This window comes from Esox lucius, chromosome 16, assembly GCF_011004845.1.
Source record: "Esox lucius isolate fEsoLuc1 chromosome 16, fEsoLuc1.pri, whole genome shotgun sequence".
Taxonomy (NCBI): domain Eukaryota; kingdom Metazoa; phylum Chordata; class Actinopteri; order Esociformes; family Esocidae; genus Esox; species Esox lucius.
The window spans coordinates 26,230,106-26,253,607 of NC_047584.1; positions in this window are offsets into that span (position 1 = coordinate 26,230,106).

Here is a 23,502-nt window from a genome sequence, read left to right on the forward strand (position 1 = left end):
CGGAGCACCAACACACCGAACCCGCTGATGCAGAGAGACAAATTGTGGGGGCGAAACGGACGACCTTGCTGGAGTCTGGGTCGACAGAAACATCACCAGGGCATCACAACTCCACGTCAGACTGTTGTCAGTGGGCCTGCTTTTGGACTGGGGTTTTGGACTGTTTGGCAATATGGAATCCACCCATATGAGAAAAATACTGTAGTATGTTATGGTTTAAATGCTGTAGTATTACTTTTTTGATGTACTTATGCATTGGCCATATACCACAAGCATCTGAAATGCCTTATTGCTGGTTTTAAGTATCAACAAATAGAACGGTAGAAGGTATGGTTTTTGTCATATCCTTGGTATATAATCTGATACCATGGTTTTCCGCCAATCAGCATTCAGGTCTTAGACCAGGCAGTGGGAAATGTTTTTTTTAAGTTGGAACTTGTCACAGCCCTTCTGCCCCATTTTATGACTGCTTGTTCTATGTCAAAGAACAAAGACAAGCTTAACACTTTCTTTGAATGAAAGATGATCATAAGGTCTTCAGAAAGTCGCAGTGCTATCTGTGGTTGCTATTTCTTTTTGAAGCCAACCGGGTGAACTTGAAGAAGGCCCCTTTCTTCAGTATGGCTGTTCAGTCTTTGGGTAAGGGTGCCCTCAAGTAGTTTTCCAAATGGTTAAGGTGACTAACAGGTTTGTAGCTTGTATAACATTCTACAGCTCTTTACCAGTATTATGGATCGTAACTGGAGATTTCTAAAGAGAATAGGCCATGAGTAAGACGAAATGTGGGGGCAGAGGTGTAGATATTTCTGCATCAAGGTTTTTCTTGGTGAGTGCCCTGTCAGTGTTATCTCCCCAGATGTTTTGGTTTGTATTTTTTCGATGGATCCTTATTTCTTCAATTCAGATACTTCGGGAGAATAGTATATTTGTCAGGATTTAGGTAGATGTGAGGTAGATGTTGCTGGATCATTGGGGTAACATTGGGGCAACATTTTGAACATTAGGGCAGGAGTGAACATTGGTTGGTGGTTTCTACATGGTCTTTCTTTGTTTTTGTTCATTTCTGAGTTGACCTAGGGACTTCAAGAAACGCACGATGTGGCTAGCATTGTCTCTTCATGTTTTTGACTTTTTTCAGTACGACATTGTTTCCGTTTGTGGAAGACAAAGTCATTTATTTTTTATCAAGTTCTAAATTCTAGTAATAATTTTTTTTAGGTTTAGCTTGCTGCACTCAAATCTCTCTTGACATTTCTCTTTACCTTGATTAGATGGAGGACATGTGAATGAGGATCCTCATTGGGGGGGAACAGCAGACCACGGCAGGAAGGGAACTCTTTTGGTGTGGTGACTGATGAAGGATGTCAGCCAGACCGTTGGAGCAGAAGATGAAGTTCAGTTTGTCAGCAGTGGAGGTCGATGGAAGTACTGTATGTTCGTGGGCTCATCAAAGACTGGGAGGTTGGCGTTGATGAGAATGTCTCTGCTTTTCCTGAATGCTTTGTGGTGTTGCAGTAAAACCAATGGAATGCTTGTTGTTTTATCATAGAGAAGTGAAACATTTTTAGAGGATGTTGTTGTGGGTGGACAGTACAGTTTCTACTAGGAGGGTTGTGGACATATAAACATTTACTTTTTTTGCAATATTAATGGATTAATAGTATTAATAGTGATAATAGTATCCATATTAATAGTAAAGCAATACAGCGTTGTGGTGCCATCTTATGGACCATCATATCCAGTGCCTAACACACGCTGAAACGTCTTAAATTTAAAACCTGGAATGTAAATAGCTTCTTCATATTAAGGAAAGCTGCTAACTGTTGCAACACACAACAATATCTTTCACCAAATCCAGCTACAGTAACAATGGCCGCTAAGTTAGTTGCTGCTAGTTAATCTTTAGGGAAGGAAGCACCCCTTTGGGGAGAAGCTGTGACAGAACCCCCCCCCCCAAAAAAAACTGTTCACATCACACTTTGGGAGCTTCATGTAGACATCCTGCAACCTCTTGTGCCACATCTTGTAAAAGCCTTTTTTTTATGTCAGAGAACAGCAACTGTGAAGAGTTTCTTGATAAAGCTCTTTCTGTGTCCGCTGCCAGTCTCATGACACTGTCCACGGTAGATACGTTTTTTTTAAACCACTGCCTTGCACATGCTAGAGTGGCTTCAGAAGCCTGTCAATCAATACTCTATCAAGGTGTTTGTCCAAAGTAATTGGCTAGTAGTTTTCTGGTTGGGGGTGTTAGTGTTGGGTTTGGGGATTTGTGAAAGCAGGGCTGATTTCCAGGGTTTGGTAAAGTGACCTGTTTGAAGGCTGAGGGTGAGAGATTTGACTGATGGAAGACGGAGGGGCTTCTTGAAGCAGACTAGTGTCAATGGGATTCTCTCCAGGAGCCTTTACCTTGCATTTTGTTCAGGTGTCCTTCCACTTCTGGTAGGAGACCCCTGTCAGCACAGGGTGGTGGAGGTTTGGGGAGGATCCTGGACTTAACTTCAAAAAACGGTCAAAAATCTCCTTCCGCTCTGGGTCAAATAGGAACGTCTTGAGGACAGAAATGTCCTTGCTCCAAGCCATCTTCAAACACATTGGCCTTTGCACTTTCCTCTTCCTTGACCTTTTGTTTCATCTGATTTTGTTTAATCTGAATGTACCTTCCCTGCGCTTCGGTTTCTATGAGATAAGGCAGAGAATGTCAGGGTAAGAGATTTATGATGGTTATGACAATCAAATGACAGACCTGCAGGCAAAACAAGCAACACATAGTATATAATGTATTTTAGAGTCATTGTCCCATCCACAAAACGGTTACATTATATTTTCTATAACAACAATTTAATAATGGCTCACTGGTTCTTTGTTTGCTTTCCATTTTGTTTTATCTGATGTTAGCTTTGACAAGGCTTACATCACCTTTTAGTTATAAGATCAGAGTAATGGAAAATCTCACCTAAAACATTACATAAAAACAAAAGTTACTAGAAGAAGAAAGTTTTCCTCCCAACACAATTGCTAATACAGTCCAACCGGTATCCCACTCACCATTCCATTAACACACTCTCAGTCAAGGCAGGCCCTAATCTATCAGTTCATCACCCAATACCTCCCGCCTTACAGCCTAAACTTAAATCTCACAATCTATTTGGCCACAAATGTATTCTCTCCTGCAAGAAGAGCAGACAGACGGAGGGCAAAGAAAGGTTGCGGTCGATGTGACATTACCCACACTGCATTATTGTTGCTCCCACCATTCCGAGATGGAGAGGAAGAGAGAGGCAGAGAGAGGCAGAGGGGGAGACTGACAGTGCTGTCTAATATCTATACTGCATTCTTTTCTCATTGCATTTGAGTAAGACACGTTTTTCAATGTCTTGTCTCTGCGTCTTTCCAAATGTTTGTGTGCTCTTAACAGTGCTACTCCTCTTGTACAGTACATCTCCAAGTGTCTGGTCTCGCCTCCCTCTGTAAAGTGACTGAATATAGTGCAATATGCTTGCTTCTCCTGTACATTTGCTATTCTCTTCATGCACAGCTTTGTCTCAATGTCAACTCGTGTGTGTTTCTCGGTGTCGTCCTTTTTTTCTTGTGGATTTCTGCCTTCTCCCCCAAATCTCTCCTCAAGCAAGTGTCATTAAGCAGTGAGTTCTTAGAACGACTGAGACAACCACATATCACAGTCAATGTACTTTAAACACATTTGTTCTCAATAGAGAAGGTAATCAGCAAAAGCAATGCTGGTAGAGAAAGTGCAGTAATATGACTCAGTTGTCTTTCAGATTTGAAGCTGGTTTAAGATTTTTTTTACGCTGGACAGGGACTTTGCTGTCATCAAGGGGAAGCTTGTTTCACCATTAGAGTAGACGAACAGAGAAGAGCTTTGACTGGGCTGGGAAGGAGCTGAAAAGTGTAGGGGTGGGTTGACTGGAGGAGGGGGTAGAGGGGGCTGTTTGGGATGTCAGGTTGGACCCTGAGGTAGTGAGGGGTAGTTCTAGGGGTATTTGGGACCTTTGCCATTTCCTGTAAAGTTCTAGAGAGAGAAATGTTTTTTAAAAGCCCTCAGACCTACCATTGTTACTGATGATGGATAGAGTACTTGAAAACAGCAGCGATGAGATGTAATACCCAATTAACTATTTTTTCTGATTTTTTCTGCCAGGTGCTTGGGCTCACTGATCCTGACTGCTGGGTTCTTAAGTCACCATAAGAATACAGATAAGCAAAGAAACAAATAAGCAAAAGAGACACAACACCCAGTCACTTCAACATCATAACCATAGATAATAAAACACTAGATGGGCCGATTTCATAGACCTCCTATACATCAGAATGGAACAATTTGGCAGCCATCTTACCTGGGACCTGTTCTAAACCAGCGACAGTAGAAGTGCATGGCAGAAGTGGCATTTTTTGTTTCCATAATGGTTACATTTCCTTTATGTTATAAAAATAACCACTGTCATGCATAGCATTATGCATATAATGACTGTAATTTTCTGAAAATATTACAATAAATCATTCTGAAATTTAAATTTACTAAATTGGTATATGGTATCTAAAGTAAAAACACAGAATAGTGCTTTTAATACAGTGCAAATGTGTATTTCTTTAATTACAACTACCTGTGATAACAGCTACCTATGATTATTTATACAAAAATTATAATTTAATTTAATAGAGTAAATGACCTTTTTAGTTACAGTACGATAAACTGAGCTAGCTAGCTAACTGAATTTGGTACACTAACAGTAGCGCAGTGATTTGAGGGCAGAAATATGAGTAGCTAGGATACGTTTCTTTGTGGCCATCTGATAATGAATAACGTTATTTCACAAAAACGTTTGTTATGGCACATAACAAAAGCAACATTGATTCATAATTTACTGTAGCAAGCTAGCTTAGCCTGTTAATTTAAAAAAAATAACAGAATTCTGATTTCGCACTCAGCTATGATTAGATTTCTTGTTCATTGATTAAAACACATGCTATATCAATTAGCTATTTCATCATATTGATTTTCAACAAGTGATTCTGTCCTCGCTTGTATCTTGTTGCTGCAGCACAGAACACCACCATGACTAATGTTTAAGTGGCTTTATTCTTCGGAACTGTTCCCAGGTAATATGGCGGACCACAGGGACATAAGATAGAATTATAATTCCCATCTATGCTTTATATCTATAATCATAACAGCCTCTCTCCAAGCTACATTCAGAATCGCTGCAAGCGTTCGGTTTAACATCCTATCTCGCCAAGCAGCATTCCCCAGCACTGCAAACATTCTGTTCACTGTCTCAGCCTTCTAGTAGTTGTGTTGTCTGCAGCCTTGGTTCACACATCAGTGATGTGTGAGTGTTGGCAGCTGCCTGCGATTCAGGCAGTGAGCTGATTTCTTCATTACAGCAGTTTAGCTGCTGTCACCCCCTCCTCCCTGTCACCAGGCAGCTCAGCTGGACAGACGCTCCAACACACTCATCAGCTCCCATCATCCTTGCTGTGTGTGTGTGTGTGTGTGTGTGTATGTGTGTGTGTGAAAGAGATGCTCACTAAATTGCTGTCTCACAATGTCTTGTTGCTAATGAGCTGACAAACACTGGATGTCACTACTCTTGATATGAAGCTCACACATGGACACATACTTCATCCTTTTCAGTCAGGCCTGTCAATCACCTGTTGATTAATACCAAACAGGAAACTTGAACTCACTCCAGCCTCATGTATCAATATTTTGTAAAAACAATCCTACATTTGGAATTCAGAACCGCATTTCAGAACTTTTAAGCCTGTGGGAAACACACAGTGCTGAAGTATGAAATACAATGAGTCAACCCAAAAATCCAATAAAAATGTTCTGAGACTGACAATTAGGTGATCTTGTGTAATTATTGTTTGGTCACACCTACAGCTTCAATGCGCTCCAGTGCTACAGTTTGACATGTTGAATGCAAGCATTCATTATTTTTGGCTCGCTTCCTTATCGTTCGCTTAGTAAAAACAAAAACCTAAAGCTAAAGTAAACGGAGCGCTAGGACAGTTTAAGTGTCTTTAGCATTGGGAAATGCATTCACCAATTGGTCTCCCATCCTCAACAGCTCTTCCATGTAGCCTAGATACAGATGCCCTCCCGAGTCAAGACTTCCACCTGCCACCACATTAATCGGCGTCTATTATGCCTCACGTATCACCTGCAAATTGACTGAAATGCTGTTATGTTCACATACTGTTCTAGTATAGCAAGATGCATGTTAATGTGGTGGAAATGTGGCAGTGGGCCGCGCGCAGAACGATTGCATCGATACATTTTCCTGTGGTGAATTTTATTTGATCATCGAGATCCGTCACAGCAGATGGAATCACGCCATGGAAAGTTGTATTCTACCTATGATGAGACGGGCTGCAGATGCTCACTGTGATCTCAATGCCAGACACACTGCATGGAAAGTTCTCTCGCAGATCTCTGTAAGGGAACAGTTGTGACCAGAACACTGCCGTGGGAGCAGGAGGGAAGCCCAATGGTCGCTGCCTGTTACGAAGAGCTTAAGGACTGTTGGAATTGGAGAAATGTTTGTTTAGGGGTAAGAGCTATTACAAAGGTCATTTTCAAGAATGAACCTATGACCTGTTAAAAGAAGAAGCGTAGTAATGTCATGATCCTTGTGAGCATTACACATTTTTAATCAGACTGCATGCTCTCCCAATTGTAAATAGCATCTCTTTCTTTCAAAGACAATATAATATTTTGCAGATATTGCAACATAAAGGACTTTTCTGTTTTGTAAAAAGGATGCATCCGTCTGTAATGAAACAACATGGAATCCCCTAAGAAAAGGAACTATTCACTCTCAGCTGGGCCAGCTTCTGCCAAAGCAAGAACACAGAACATTTAAGCCATTCAGGAGGGCAGCTCAGAATCTAGCCCAGCCTTAACAATAAAGGTTTAGTTAAACCCTGTCATTGCGGACACCACGCTTCACAAATTGAGCCACAGAGCAGAATACACACGCAATCCATTACAAAATTCCAAGCATATTCTATGTACCGAATCTTGCAGGGATTGGTTTTCGTCTTACACTTTCTAAATATACATATTTTGTCAAGGGTAGTTGCTGTGTTGCCATAGCAACCACCTCCTTGCGGATATCGAAATAATAAAAAAATAACTATTAGCACTGTCTTAAGTCCTACTAACAGACTATTTTCCATCTATTATAATCTCACTAATTTTCAGAGGGACTCCTGAGTCACCCTCTCAACATAACTGTCGTATCAGTTTAGGAGCTCAAGCACAGTAGATTTAAATACACACAGAGGAGAGATGATACATTCCGAGATTGACAGGACCTGCCATCTTCTGTTGCTCTCGCTCTCTTTCAGCCCCTGTGTATTATCCCCCTTTATCTGCCTCTCTTCATCTCTCTTCCCCTCCCTCCTTTTCTCTCTCTCTCTCTCTCTCTCTCTCTCTCTCTCTCTTTCCGTCTCCCCCTCCCCCTCCATCTCTTTCCCTCTCCTCCCTCTCTCTCCCTCTCTCTCTCCCTCTCCGCTGGTGTGTATGGTCTCAGTTCTTGTGTCTGCCACGGCTGGCGGCCGGTTGACATTCAGGCAGTAAGGCCTGTCACCCGGAATCACTGTCCCACAGCGGTGCTCAGCAGCAAGGCCAAGCAGGCGAGGGGACCAGGACACAGGCAGCCTGGTCCAATCTGCTTCATGTCTGTAGGACTCTCGTCTCTTCTGTAGTGAACAGCAGCTATTGAGATGGCAAGGCTTCTAAAAACAGATGCCGGTACAAACAGTGCAAGATACAGAGAGGCTGCGTATTGTAATAATGTTTTTTATGATTCACCACACAGACATGTCTTGCTGTAATGTATGTGACCTTGAGTGTGTGTGTGTGTGTGTGAATGTGTGTGAATGTGAGTGTCTGTGTGTGTGTGTGAATGTGTGTGAATATGTGTGTGTGTGTGTGTGTGTGTGTGTGTGTGTGTCAATCCACACTGCCGATTTTTCAGGTTTTCCTACTTACAAAGCAAGTAGAGGTCTGTCATTTAGCATAGGTACACTTCAACTGTGAGACGGAATCTAAAAGAAAATCCAGATAATCACATTGTATGATTTTTAAATAATGAATTTGCATTTATAAGTAAATAATAATAATAAGTTAATGTCAGAACTAAGTTTGACACTTTAAGGAAAGAAAAAAAATACCTAGTACTGGAATTAAACCCATAATGGTTGGTGCCGGAGCTTGTGGTTCACGTCCGTCCGCTGCCCTGGTCCGCATTGCCGAAAAACGTAATATAGTGTAAACCGTAACCCCTACAGAACTCTGTGCCACTGCTACTCCCACAGCAGTTCAACACTGATAGTAATCTCAGTAAAGAAATCCACATGCATGCATCCATGTTGTCATATGTCACTGTTAGAACCCACAGTGTGTGTCATATCTAATGTTGTGGACGTAACGTAGCCGACATGCCTCGCCTAACGAAGCTACGTGCAGTAACTGAGCTGCATGCTGACTAACAGCTGGTGATTCAGGGAGCGGAGATGGAGTACAAGCTCGCACAGCGCCGGAAAATGTCTGACATGACGGCATGACAGAACGTGTTGAGAATAAACTTAATGAAGGAGCAATTGAATGTCGTCAACGTCGTAATATGGTTCCTGAGTGGTGGTATTTATGATGGCCTGCTGTTTGTGTTGGTAGCAAGAGAGATAGTGGGTTGGAAAAGAGTTCCCTGTAGTCAGCTATAAATTCAGCCATGACCACATGGAACTGCTTGCCACCCCTGATCACTAAAGCTAGCAATAAAAGCAGATTTATAAATAAATGACACCTCGCTGTACAATGGGGATTATGAAGTGACATCTTTTTTTGGAATGCATTATGAACTTTATTATTATGTATTTTATTATTGGGTTTATAATAAAAACGCAATAAGACTAGATTGTATTATCATGTATATCAACATACTATGTCCTGTGTTGTAAATGTGTTTGGAGCCCAGGAAGAGTAATTTTTGCCTGGGCCGGGGCTAATGGGGATTCTAATTAATATTAAATACTAACATGATACAGTGAAAGGATACAGTATTAGCATGAACTAAAATGCAGAAAAACTGTTTTTTACAACTACTAATATAGATGCATTCATATCCCCTCCCCCATTGAATATTATCTCCAACCCACAAAATGTATTCCTCTTAAATTACCTTCCTATGCAATGGGCAAACATCAATGAGAGAAAAACCATACATTTACATTTATCAAGAAATGGCGAGTGTCATCAAAACTGACTTTTAAGTTAATACACATGGCAAGAGAGAGGCTGTGCCTTTGAAATGGAAATGGGTTGTTTAGATTTTTGTGTGTCAAGCATGTTTTAATGGGAAGCGGCATTTCCGTCAGCTACTTAAATCAATTAAAAACGTTTTGCCAACAGCCTTGCTTGGTTTAAACTGAGGAAGCAAGTTTTATAGGGGGAGTTTAGAAAGAATAAAAAAAATAAAAAAAAGATTCCACTCTCTCTTTACATACACACAGGCATGCACGCACTTACATGCACACACACGCACACACACACACACACGTACCAGTAAGAGAAATGAAGTGAAGTCAGTGGAGGCCTAGCAAAGCTCTGCCCATGTTTTATCTTTGTAAAACTCTTCTAGATATTTTTACACATTTTGTTATTTCACCAGAATTAGCAAGATAGATAATTCTAATGTGTAGTCCCTACGTTAGCTGCCTTATCCAGTGATAATTAGCTGTGTTGGACAGGTAATGCAGGTAGGCTATTTGTGACTGTAAAATATCAGACATACTGCTCATTGGTGCATAATAAACACCTTTCATAGCTAGATGTGGAATGTTATGATAAGACTTCCTCATCCAAACCTCCGATAAGCAAATGACAGTTTGCAGAACTGGGAGAGAGCAGGTAGGTGGTATAAAGAAAACAAAGTTTCCAGCTGTAACACTGTGGACTGTAGTGTCGCCATGTAGCTACATGGGGATTGACATCTTTGCAAGCGTCAACATCATACTTCCATTTTTATATCAACATATGGTAAAAACAAACACGAGCAGTAGCCTAAATGAGGGCTTCCTTTGCTTTGAGGTAATAATGGCATTTTTCCCCAGCGCATTTCTATGACATTTTCAATGTTTGTGTGGCATTCCATTAACCTCTTTACCGCATCTATATCAGATTCTGGCAAGGTCACGGTGCTCCTTGCCCACGTGTTGTACCAATCACCAAAGTTCCCCTTGCAAATGTTAATGGAAAGGTGTATCTACATGCAATTGAAATAGAAATGTCATCCCGATAACTGTTGTTAATGCGAACAAGTCTCTGAGAGGTGGTAGAATTAAGAGCCCAGGGAGGGATGTTGGGTTTGTGCATTGTCTGAAGATGGGAGAAGCTCCTCTTGTTGCTCTGTAGGCACCATAGCCTTGTAGGAGAAGGTAAGGTTGTACTCTACGAATCTTGTAGAGGACTAACGTGCAGGAGCTGCTTTGATATTAGCATCAAGGGTGTTAGGATGTCGTTTCGGGTCACGTCAAGCTCCTTAGCCCTCTGGGAGTGTTACACTGTGCAGTTATGTCCACCATGATGGACATATCCTGGAGAGGACATGCCAGAAGAAGAGCAGCTCAGTCTTTTCAAGGTTAAGCTTGAGGTGGTGGCTGACATCTCCACTTGGATAGCACCAGAGATGCGTGTTGTCACCAGGGTGTTGGAAGGGGGAAAAGAGAGAAGAAATGCCTTTCATTGTCATTGAGGATTGATCTTTCTAAATGACAGTGTTTAGTCGTGTGTGTGTGTGTGTGTGTTGTGATGATGGATTGATGTGTCTGTGTGAGAGTGTTTAGGTGTGTGTGTTGTGATGATGGATTGATGTGTCTGTGTGAGAGTGTTTAGGTGTGTGTGTTGTGATGATGGATTGATGTGTCTAGGTGACAGTGTATAGCTGTGCGTTTGTGTGTGTGTGTGTGTGTGTGAGTGTGTGTGTTGTGATAATTGATTGATGTGTCTGTGTGAGAGTGTTTAGGTGTGCGTTTGTGTGTGTGTGTGTGTGTGTGTGTGAGTGTGTGTGTTGTGATAATTGATTGATGTGTCTGTGTGAGAGTGTTTAGGTGTGTGTGTTGTGATGATGGATTGATGTGTCTAGGTGACAGTGTTTAGGAGTGTGTGTGTTGTGACTGATGACGTGCTGATGTTTATATGTGAGTGTTGATGCGTGTGTGTGTGTTGTGACTGATGATAGGTTGATGCTTCTAAATGACAGTGTTTAGTCGTGTGTGTGTGTGTGTGTGTGTGTGTGTGTTGTGATGATGGATTGATGTGTCTAGGTGAGAGTGTTTAGGTATATTTGTTGTGATTGATGATGGGCTGATATTTCTATGGGAATGTTTAGGTCTGTGTTTTGTGATTGCGTAAGCAGAGCTTCAGGAGGGCCTGCAGTGTTTAGCTCAGTGTTGACAGAGAAAGAGAGAAAGAAGTGCATCCCTCATAGAGTCTGTGTCCTGTAAGAATATTCAAATGAATTTACAAAACCTATTAAAAGTGATCAGAATCTGAGGCTTAACATATTCATTAAAAATATGCAATCAAGCAATATTAATTGATTAATTGACTACACGATGTACAGTTTGGGTTACAAGAAAGGTTCTATCAATTCAGACGTATTTACATTTGCGTTTACATTTGAGTCATTCAGCAGACACTTTTGTGCAGAGACTTACAGGATCAGTTAGTGCTTTGCTTAAGGGCACAGGGTTAGCTGTGTTAGCCCTCTTACTGGCGCCACTGTTAGGCTATCTGCTATTTATTCATCAAACCGTTACAAAAATAGCATGAAGCCTACATGCCTAGGACAAGAAAAAGCACCACATATCATTCCTTTATGCCTTTATTATCTAGGACTCTAACCCTGGGCTGTCGAACAATATGTCAGACCTACACTGGATTTTATCCCAAACCCTTCTACTCCACAGGCCTTTTAATGGGGGTTGTTGAGAATTCCTCAGACAACACCAATGAATCTTTTAATAGAGTGTCACTCAAGAGGCTTTGGTCCTCCTCTCTTTCTGCGTGTGTGCATACGCTTAGACACTTGTGCGTGAGCGTCTGTGTTGACATTAGAGGAGATCCCTTGTGCTCCTTGTTGACTTCCAAACATTTTTTCCGGCTTTTCTCTTGTGACTTTTCTTTGGAGCGAGGAGAGGATTCAGGTAAACTAACCGTCAGAACTCATCTTCTATGACGAGAGAAGGACAGGAAAAGAAAGGAGAGAGGCAGAAAGGGGAGGAGGAAAGGATGTAGGGAGGGAGAGAGTCTGAGCGCTGAAATGAAAGAACGGATGGGGGAGATGGAGAGGTAGATGTGGAGGTGAGAACAGGTTCAGATATGATGGAGGCAGATTGAACATTGTATTGTGATACGAGACAGGGAGAGAAAGAATGTGAAGGCGAGGAATGAGAGCTTTTCAAAGGGGGGAGTTTGAATGGTAGGAGAGGACTGGGCAAGGTCTCTTCTATGCCAACAAACGACTGTATTTGGACCTCTTGTCAAAAGGAAGCTTATGCCAGTGCTGCCAGGGATAGTTCTTTACCAATTGGGCAAATAATTCTGGAGGGAACTTCACGTGTGAAAAGGCTCTCTGGTACCTCCTTGGACAGGCCAAGGACAGAGAGGTTGTGAACCATTGGTTTTTGGTTCTACAAAGCTCTGTCCGTCAATAACTAAACAATGTGATTATTTCTTGTACCACATCCATTCTAAATATTTTTCATTTTAATGATTTGTTTTTTATTCATCTAATTAAAAAGAAAATAGGATGAAATCTCTCAAATATCTAATTTTACACTGTTGAAAGGAAGAAAAAAAATACTATTCTCAGAATAGTGTGGTATTACCTACCTAATGGGTGATAAAAAAAGAAAATGCTAAAATTAGAAACATTAAAAAACAACTGGTTTAAGACTTTCTTGAGTTCTGTTTTTGTTAGATAGAATGATCAACTAAATCAATTTCTTCTGATAAAACAATAAAGATGATGGCAGCTTTATTTGATTGACTGAAACATGTATTTCATTAGTAAGATTCATTAATGCTGTAGTTGCAGAAGGCATAGGTTGTACTGCCTCATAGGCAGAACAATACATAAGTCACATTAACAAAACTCTTCACACAGTCAGCAAAATGGAAGTGTGTGAACTAAACTGTGAATAATTTCTCATTGCCTTCACACAAAATGCATTCAACAAATACGTTCTCCCAAATCCATGAACTCTTTTCTCATTTCTACTCCACCATCTACAAAACAATATATTCACTGTACATGATTTCTCAAATACTGTTCTCAAAACTGTTAAAAACACATTCAAAACAGAATGATGGCAACTGGTGTGCATTTCTGCAGTAATCAGATTGAAATATAAAGAAAATGTTTGATATTTGTAAGAAAATGTTATTAATGTTAGAATATTTAGTCAATCCGAACACAGTTGATTGCAATTTAAACTGAAAACCAACCTAAATGTTGTTCACTGTACCTTTTGAGAAAAATGGCGAATGTGTGAAAGAACTCTGGTATCAATATATCCAGGTAAGATGTCGGTTCAGTAACCAAACAGGGTATATACATATTTACACATAATGTAAGGTACTGTAAAACTATGGATTTACAGTTTTTCTTTAGAGATTAATGGAGATGGAAGCCAGTCAAACTGCACATAAATTCATCTTTGTGGATGAAGCTGGATTCAACCTGGCAAAAACATGCCACAGGGGGAGAAATGTGATTGGATAGAGAGCCACTGTGGATGTCCCAGGCCAGAGAGGAGCTAACATCACAATGTGTGCAGGACTGTCCAATGATGGTTTGCTGTTACAAAAACCACTCATTGGCCCCTACAATACAGAGAGGCTAGTGATTATACTATACTTGTTGATGTTTGTTTGTTATTGTTGCAGCCCTGGAATTTGGGTGACTTATTATTTTTCAAAAGTATAATTAACTATATGCAAAGATATATATATATGTAAAGGATATTCCTTCAAATTGCTGCATTTCTGATTCATTCTTTTTCCGTATAAATTACAGTTTTTCCCAATTGCTTACAAGCATCGAAAAACATAGAAACAATTGTGATTCATTCTTGTTCCATATACTTTAGTACAGTCATTAAAGTGAGGTGATTTTCTTATTCTATGATCAAATACTGATTTATGTGAAAAAACCTATAAGATAAAACATTTATGTAATGATCCCTGTTCTTAGTGATTTTTAGGTCAGTGTGTTATGAGTGACAGTGTGTGTTTCTGAGTGAGAATTGTTGCCAGTGTTTTGGTGGAACAAGCTTGTTTTGAGACATGTATGAAGTGAAGGTTTGGTTAGGTTTTGTGATTGAAGTTTGCCTAGATTTTCAAATTAGCAAAATGTTGCCACAAATATGAGTATAAGCCAAACCAACAAAGACATTTGGATATAAATTCAGAGATTAAAATTAGGTTTTTCACTGGGCAGTTATTTCAATGTTGACTAGTAAAAGACGCCTTTACTATTTGGTTCATAGCAGCAGGAACAGCTGTGTAAATGTCTGTGTGTAGGTGCAGGCTTGCATTTGTAACTGTACGCTTGTGCTTGTGCGTTTGTAAGAGGGTGAGCTGTATATATCACCCAGCCCTGGGGTAAATAGATCACGTTTCTCCATTGCGAAGGGGCAGCAATAGAGATAAGATCAGATGGAGCTGACCGTTTATCAACCCCGAGGCCAGACCCGGGTCAACCTACACAGCAGCAGGGCTTGGAAATCAATGTTTACAAACACTGGGCTGCATTTGATTGGTTTGATTAGATGCCAATAGAGAGATCGCTATGGCAATGCATGGCACACTCTTATCAAGGCAGTTGGAGGGCCTGGCTTTGAGTGCCGAGGAGTGTCAGCAGGCAGCACAGGGCTTATGAGCTGAATAGCCTGAACCGTGTGTGTGTGTGTGTGTGTGTGCGCCTGTGTGTGTGTCCGTGTGTGGACCCATGCTGAGGCTAAACACTCATTCTGAGTCACTATTCCACCCCCAGATGTCCTTTGAGTTTGAGTAAATCAACTGTTCATACTCCTGAATGTGTGTGGTGTGTGTGGTGTGGGTGTATGGTGTGTGTGTGTGTGTGTGGGTATGGTGTGTGTGTGTGTGTGTGTGTGTGTGTGTGGTGTGTGTGGTGTGTGTGTGTGTGTGTGTGTGTGTGTGTGGTGTGTGTGGTGTGTGTGTGTGTGTGTGTGGTGTGTTTGTGTGGTGTGTGGGTATGGTGTGTGTGTGTGTGTGTGGTGTGTGGGTATGGTGTGTGTGTGTGTGTGTGTGGTGTGTGTGTGTGTGGTGTGGGTGTATGGTGTGTGTGTGTGTGTGTGTGGGGTGTGTGTGTGTGTGTGTGTGGGGTGTGTGTGTGTGTGTGTGGTGTGTGTGGTGTGTGAGTGTGTGTGTGTGTGGTGTGTGTGGTGTGTGTGTATGGTGTGTGTGTGTGTGTGTGTGGTGTGTGTGGTGTGTGTGTATGGTGTGTGTGTTGTAAACTGTGCAACAGTAACAAGAATATTGTGACGGTCACCTAGTGGTATGACTCTGAAGACTGGTTCAATGGCATTGTCCACGTGCGTCTATCGTCTCCATACAAAACATCTTCGCTGCTCCGACAGGCCGAGTGTCATCGGAGCTTGGGACATTAAAGGTGAGATTTTGACAGGTGTATAGGTGTCCTGAAGCCAGGTCTTCTGATCGGGTGAAATAGCGGTCTCCATGGAAACAGAGGAGGTGTCAGGTACCCTGCAATGCTCATTGGATAATGTGCCATCCAGCACTGGCATGACTCAGGAGAAAAGGTGTTTGTTTAGTTTAATAGCAATCATTATAGTTACAGTAACAATTGTTAGTACTTCCAATCCTAATGGCGACCATAAACAGGGTGCGTTGTGGGAAACCATCACTTTGAGGAGAAAGATTTGTTCACATATTTCGCCTGACGTTCACGTACATTTTCACAGTGCATCCAGAAAGCAAATAAATGATTCATTCGTTTCCTTTTGGGCGTCTCTCTCGAGCTTCACAGGGGTTTGTCAGTGTTGCAGAACAGGATGTGTGAGAGCATTATGTCTTCACACACACACACGCACACACACACACACACACACACACACACACATACGCATCCTTTCCCTCTCCAAAGATGGGAAGACGTTTTCACCCTTTTAAGTTTTTAACACCAATGTAACATTTAAACATTCATCATGGTCCATCATATCAGCATGAATGCTGTCCAATACCTTGTCCCGTTTCAGGTGCCTGGTGTGTCCAGAAACAGTACACATGGTACCACAAATGAAATTACAATGGCACTACTGGCACCAAACACTTTTCCCTGGGTCGTCACCATTCATCCACCGGTTCCACACGAATACAGAAAACAACACAGGAAGACAACTGATTCAGAGGAACAGAGAGAGAGAGAGAGAGAGAGAGGGAGAGGGAGAGGGAGAGAGAGAGGGAGAGAGAGTGATGGGAAGATAGAGGAAAAACAGATTAAGACAGAATCAAAAAAGAGCTTAATATTTCGTTGTTCAACAGAACTTGTGTTGTACTGTAAATGGGAGTTCCTGTATTAATTAACTGCAAGCCCCAGGGAGACAGTGAGGGGAAAGTCTGTAGTATTCATTAGACCCTTGCATTCACTCTACAAGCTGAACAATTGTCTATTACGATTATATTTAGGATTTCACTTTTATCTCTACGGACAATAACATGAATTGCATGGCAGAGATTACCCAATCAATTCCTATAGCCCTATTGCTACCACTGATGTAGACAGATAGGCAAAGTTATGGCACATTTTGGATCGTATAACTGCATACATTTCATTTCCATAAACTACAGAAAAACAAACGTAAAACAAGACTTATACTAGGCTTGATTCTCTAATGTACGACACTGAGTGATAGATTATTACATGGAGACTCAGATCAGGAGATCAATCCTTCCTGTCAACCTCCATTGAGTGACACCGACAGATCTGGGCACAAATTATTACTTACAGTTGCAAATTATAATGAATGAATATACTCCTAAATAGTTTACCAACAAAAACAATGAGAATGTTTTACTGAATAAAAAAACTGGTATTTTGTATTTGCTCTAATGAGCTCTACCCCTACACAAGACAACTTTTCGGTCAAAAGGTGTTTTGTAAAATGTACAATACCGCTCGCTTTTTACAAAATACTTTTTTTCTCTCCTCTAGAGCGATTACATCCTGATACAGATGATAACCAGTGATTTAATTTCCTGTTTCTCTCTCCTCTACAGCTCTGGTTGATTACATCCTGCTACAGAAGATAACCTGTGATTTAATTTCCCATTTCTCACTCCTCTACAGTTCTGGTTGATTACATCCTGCTACAGAAGATAACCCATGATTTAATTTCCTTTTTCTCTCTCCTCTACATTTCTGGGTGATTACATCCTGCTACAGATGATAACCTGTGATTTAATTTCCCATTTCTCTCTCCTCTACAGCTCTGGTTGATTACATCCTGCTACAGAAGATAACCTGTGATTTAATTTCCTGTTTCTCCCTCCTCTCCAATGATGGGTGATTACATCCTGCTAGAGATGATAACCTGTAAGCTGCAGCTGGTCAAGTTAAGGATTTAACTGATTTGTTCTCATTTTTTCCTACCTTTCAAGGTAGCATAAGCTAGTTTTTGAAGGAGCACCATTTCAAGTATTGCAGTATGAAGAGCTATATATTGTATATCATAGGCTATTGACAACAAATAAGGCAATGTGACCACATTTCTGAAGTGAAAACTGGGGTGAGGAGCGTTGTGTTAATTGCGCAGGTCACAGGTGTGAGTACACACCACACACACAAAAAACACACACAAACAGCATCTAGAGGCAAGCAACTTTCTTAACACTGAATAACCCTGTGGGCACATGTGGCCGGTACACACACACATGAAGAAACACACACACTCTTGACACTCACACAGCTTGATTTAACATCGCATTAGCCCTCCGGGAGCACAAATCGCAAATTTTTTCTGATGATCAATTATTCATTATAGAGCCTCTTAATGCAACGTATTAATATGAAATGACTGTCTGAGCATCACTTCTTTTAGAACTGCTATCACTCCTTCCCCCTTTCCCTCTCACTCCCTCATCCCTCCCTCATCCCTCTCTTTCTCCCCTTTATCTCTCAATCCCTCAGTATCTCCGTTTCTATATTTATCCCTTTTTCTTCACATGCAATACACAGTCACACGCGCACACACACACACACACACACACGTCATTCAATTTTAATTACCATTTGTACGCCAAGATTAAGAAACATAATTACAGGATACAACAGGATTGTGCATGTGAACTTGTTAACTCTGCGTGTGTGTGTATTGGGGGGGGGGGGGGTGTATGCACTTGTGTGTGCATGTGAGTGTGTCTGTGCCTGCTTTCTACTGCCTGCCGTGGAATACAGTCCCTATAAAACTTGTCACCTAGGCCTGACTAGTCCTGCCTACCACATTTAAATGGTCTAGCAGATGTTCACACCCGCAACTCCCTGTCAACACACACAGGGCAGTGAGAGGAATAGCAGGTACCACACAGCTACACACACACACACACACACACACACATTGACAGATTGTACACACTCCTACACACTAAATATCCTTTCAGCAAGTGGCTGTTCTTCCTCCTCCTCGTCATCATCATCACAGTAGCCTGAACGGAGACAGGAGTACGCTGTCTGTCTGGTATTATTAGATATCCTGCAGAATGAGTCTTCCCATGATGCATCATCAAACAAATTATAGTTCATTCTGGATTTTTGCTTCTTTATCTCTCTCTCTCGCTCTGTCACTCTCCTTCTGCCTCTCTCACCCTGTCATTTTCTTTAATTCTCCTTTTTCTTTTTGTCTCTTTATAACTCATGACTTGATTATGTGGGTGTCACCCTCTGTACAGGCACAGCTGTTACTTATGCATTATTCATCCGCAGTTTCACGGTCACCATGACACAAACACACACACACACACACAGACAGACACCACACATACCCAAACACACACACACACACACCTTAACATGCAGGAACAAACACATACAAACGGTGAATGTTCCCAGGACATAAAGATTACATCTTATCACAATATAGAGGTATTCTCGATGCTCCCATGACAACAGTTATCAGTATGTTTGGTACTATGCAGGCAAACACAGAGAAAAACAGAAAAGGTACATATGGTCATTGACTCAAAGCACACAGGTCCAGGCCTGCACGGAGTGTTGCTACACTGTCAGTTGAGCAATAACAACACTGTCCAATGAGCAAATCATTTAAATGACGTTTTCCCAACGTCCTTTGCTCAGTGGGAGATATTGGACGACTCCGCCCATTAGTAGATGAGTGATAGCGCATTCATTGTCTCCCTTTCCACTCCCTATACTCCGTGACCTGTACCAAAGACCAGGACGGTAATGTTAGCTAACATGTTGGCATTCAGGCTGTGTGCATGAGAAAAGGAAGAGGACTTGGAGTTGCAGAGACATCGGGTTTGAGGAAACGCAGGAAATAGGGAACAACGTTGCAGTGTCCTGGGCGACACACGTAGACACCAGGAAATATAGATAATAAAGGGGGAAGAGGAAGTAAATGTAAAAATAGACTTATATGGATCTCCAATCACCAGTTCAACTACAGCTTTGACACGCTGGCAGTGTGTGTGTGTGTGTGTGTGTGTGTGTGTGTGTGCTTGTGTGTGTGTGTGTGTGTGTGTGTTAAAAGACTTCATTTAAATTGGGGGAGACTCGGATATCAGAATCAGCGGTTAACCAATATCTTGCATGATCACTCAAAATGAACAGTTTTTGCTACACATTCCAGTGTAAGAGTCCAGTGGTTTGCTACATATTCCAGTGTAAGAGTCCAGTTGATTGCTACATATTCCACTGTAAGAGTCCTTTGAAGCAGTCAAGGTTTCCACTTGTTTTTCACATATGAAAAAGGTCAGCCAAATCCCACAAACTAGATTTATTTTAAATTTTTAGGTTCAATTTATTTATTTTTAGTTTTCAGCTCATAAATCACATTCATGAACAAAAATGCTATGACCATGAAAATTACAACAGAAAGCAGGGAATCAAAGCTGTAACATTGTTGTGTTTCTCCAGAGTTGATTAGCCAGTTTTCCACTTATTTAGCAAGTGAATTTGCATGTCCAGTTCCACCTACTAAACCCTGATTCCATCTGAATGCCTGGAATGCTGTGACCAGACCCTTAGGTTTCAATGCTTTAAGTGTTTCTCATTTAAAAACCTGGCCTGTTTTCCGCATTATCTAGAGTTTCAGTTAACCCACTGCCCCCGAGTCTCAGGGAGAAGGTAAGTGGGCAATGATCTGAGATTACAATTTCATGATACTCTTGTTACAAAGGGGTAGGGGACTGATTTGCAATAGAGCAGAATATTTTCAATTTGGGCGTAAACATTAAGGACCCAATGGTGAATGGAATATAATCCCCCAGTGGGGATTAGACCCCCCGATTGTCAAAAAGATAAATCTTTAATTAAACAATTCAAGATGAAAGTTTGAGTTTGAGGCAGCGATACAATGACTGGAGAATCTAGCCAACTGCTGGTCTGGCACACACTCTAGCACATACCAACAACAGTAGTCGGAGAGATACATGGTTTTGATACCAAGTCTCTTGTCCCGACATGGGAGTCCTTCTTCATGTGGTTTACTGGTGAGAAGATAAAATCAGATGACGTAGATCCAAAATGGACTAGGATTTTGACGTTCCAAATTGGTTGGTTCACAATGTACGTACTACACGACAAATCTGATGCAACAGCAGATGCACTGTAATGGTTTACGTGGCTACTGTAAGTGTGGCTCTGAAAAGAGACACTTTCCCAAAGCTGAGCCGGCAGCAAGGAGAATCTGTTTCTCAGTGTGTGTCTGCGTTATGGGAGCTTGCAGCAACAAATGCTCTCAGAGACTTTGAAGAAGACATTTCCAGAGATCAGCTTGTGGAAAAAGAAATTACTTCCAGACAGGATTGCTTGCTGTTCAAAGTACCCCCTCACATTGGATGACGCTGTTAAGATAGCCAACCTCATCTAGTTGGTTGCAAAAAAGACCAGGATTAGGGAATGGGAGTGGTGAAGGGAAAGAAAAATTCTGAAATTGTTATGTTACAATACGTGAGCACTCTCAGGTGAGCCCTGCTCGCACATAGTGTGAACATTAGAAACTGAACTAGAGCAGCCAAGTTTGCATACGCTCGAGGTAACGTTGCTTAGGGGCTCTGCTGTTTAATTTCTCCTGGAGTCACTGCAAATGGAATTCCAAAATGCCTTGCACCTCTGCAAAGTCGATGCCGGTCAGTTAGGGGGGCAATCTGACTCCCACAAGTGGACGTCTAAAAGCTACAGGTATCATTTGCTAGCCAATATGTTGCATGGGACTTGAATATTGCACAGTGTGAAACTACGATTCTGGACAGAGATTTAATACACTTGAAATGTCATTTGTGATCAGCTAGAACGTATCAAATTATAGTATAGAGTGATATCATACAGCTACTGGGTCACTAAAGAGAGCACCAAGTCCTTCCTGAAAACAACGCAAATTGAATTGTGTGCCATGTTTTGTCAGAGTTCCAGTAATAAAGGAAATGAAGTTAACTCCAACAGCAGGATGTCTTTGAGCTGGCTGAGTCCTCAGAGAGTCTCGGGCCATTGTTGTGACTGCAAAGAAAGGCGGAGACACTGAAAATGTTTTGAAATTATTAGGATCCAATAGATTTTTCTTTCGCCTGGAAATTATATTACACACAGACTTTACATGACAAAATGTGTGGCCCTCTTGTTGAATTTGAAAATTCTGAGGTTCAAGCCAATGCATGATGGACACAGCCTTAGAAGGTTTAACAGGAGTAAAAGCTGTAAAAGCTTTCCAGGCTTCAGGACCTGGAGGAAGAGCCCCAGGTGGTGGTACTCGTCTCAGGCCTATCGACTGAGTTTTAGGTTGCCTCTCAAGTGTGTTGGATTCTTAACTGTCCCCTCACATCAAAATGTGAGAGAAACTGTTTGAAGGGTTAAGGGCTGCTTCACGTGGGCACCACTGTCTTCTGGTGCCACGGTCATTCTTGCACCACCGTCTTCTGGTACCGCAGTTCGTACAGTCTCGATTGATCCATAGCAAGAAACATGTGGCTGGCCTTCACAAAGTACAACTGTCCAAACCATAGAAAGTACAAAAAACAGCGAAGATCGCTTTAGAATATGTGGTAAGTGATTTACTGTGGCTTTGAGGGAAAATAGTGGGACCCTTCACATGGATACGATAGAAGGCAGAGGATTCAAGGCTGTGTTGTCCGTTAATGACGTGAGATGACGGACTGAAAGTGAACACCAAACAGAATTTCAATGTGATTGTAAACTGTATTCAACATGTTTCATTACATTCTGTTGGCGAAGAGCGAAGGAGGAAGAGGACGGTCTTCTGCCTGGTCACAGCTTGCCTTGCTGTGCACTGTGGTGATTGTAAACTGTATTCAACCTGTTTCATTACATTCTGTTGGTGAAGAGCGATAGAGGGAGAGGATGGTCTTCTGCCTGGTCACTGTAGTGATTGGGGAAGCTATGCTGTCCCCTTATTTGGTCTTGGAGACGTATAAATCTAAACCATCAGTTTGTCATTTGCACGCCCACACCGGGAGGAAGCCTGGTGGCCAGGTAATGGAACAGCTGAGGCCATTGATCAGGTCAGTGATTGACTAAATGCAACACACCTGGTCTTTCGGGTTATTTGAAGCAAAATCCGGCTCCAGGAACAGGCTCCCCTAACCCTGATTGAGACATTTTACTCCCCCCAAGACAAATGTTGAACACTGATGTGATTCTGATATTAGGTTGGTAATTCCTGCATTGTAGGTGCTTTGCACACACTTAGGTACAGACCGATGGGGAATTCCTTATTTTGGGAATATTGGGGGAAAGACATGAGGATTTGGTCCAATAGTAGGAGTAGAATATCCTACTTTCATCATTAGATTCTAATCTGTGTCTGGATTACGGTAGCGATGGCTATGCAGCCATCCACTAAAGCCTTTTGTTTTCTGTTGCAGATACACAGAGATTACTACTCAAAGCTGTCTCTTTTTGACATTTATGACACAATGTAACTTTGCACAATGAAGCAGAGGCACAACAAAGTAAAGCGTTTTGAATACAGATGTTCAGATTTTTTAAAATCATGGTTTATAAGGCAACAGCACTACCAAATAGTGCTCAGGTATACCACCGAATAGCTAAATATTTGGGAAGCCTTCTCGATTTCAGGTTTTCCCCGGATGAAGTGCTGTAACCATACTGTAACTCTGTTATAAGCAGCTTATAGGACTCATAAAGCTTTGTGTTTAGTCTCCGCTCATGAGAT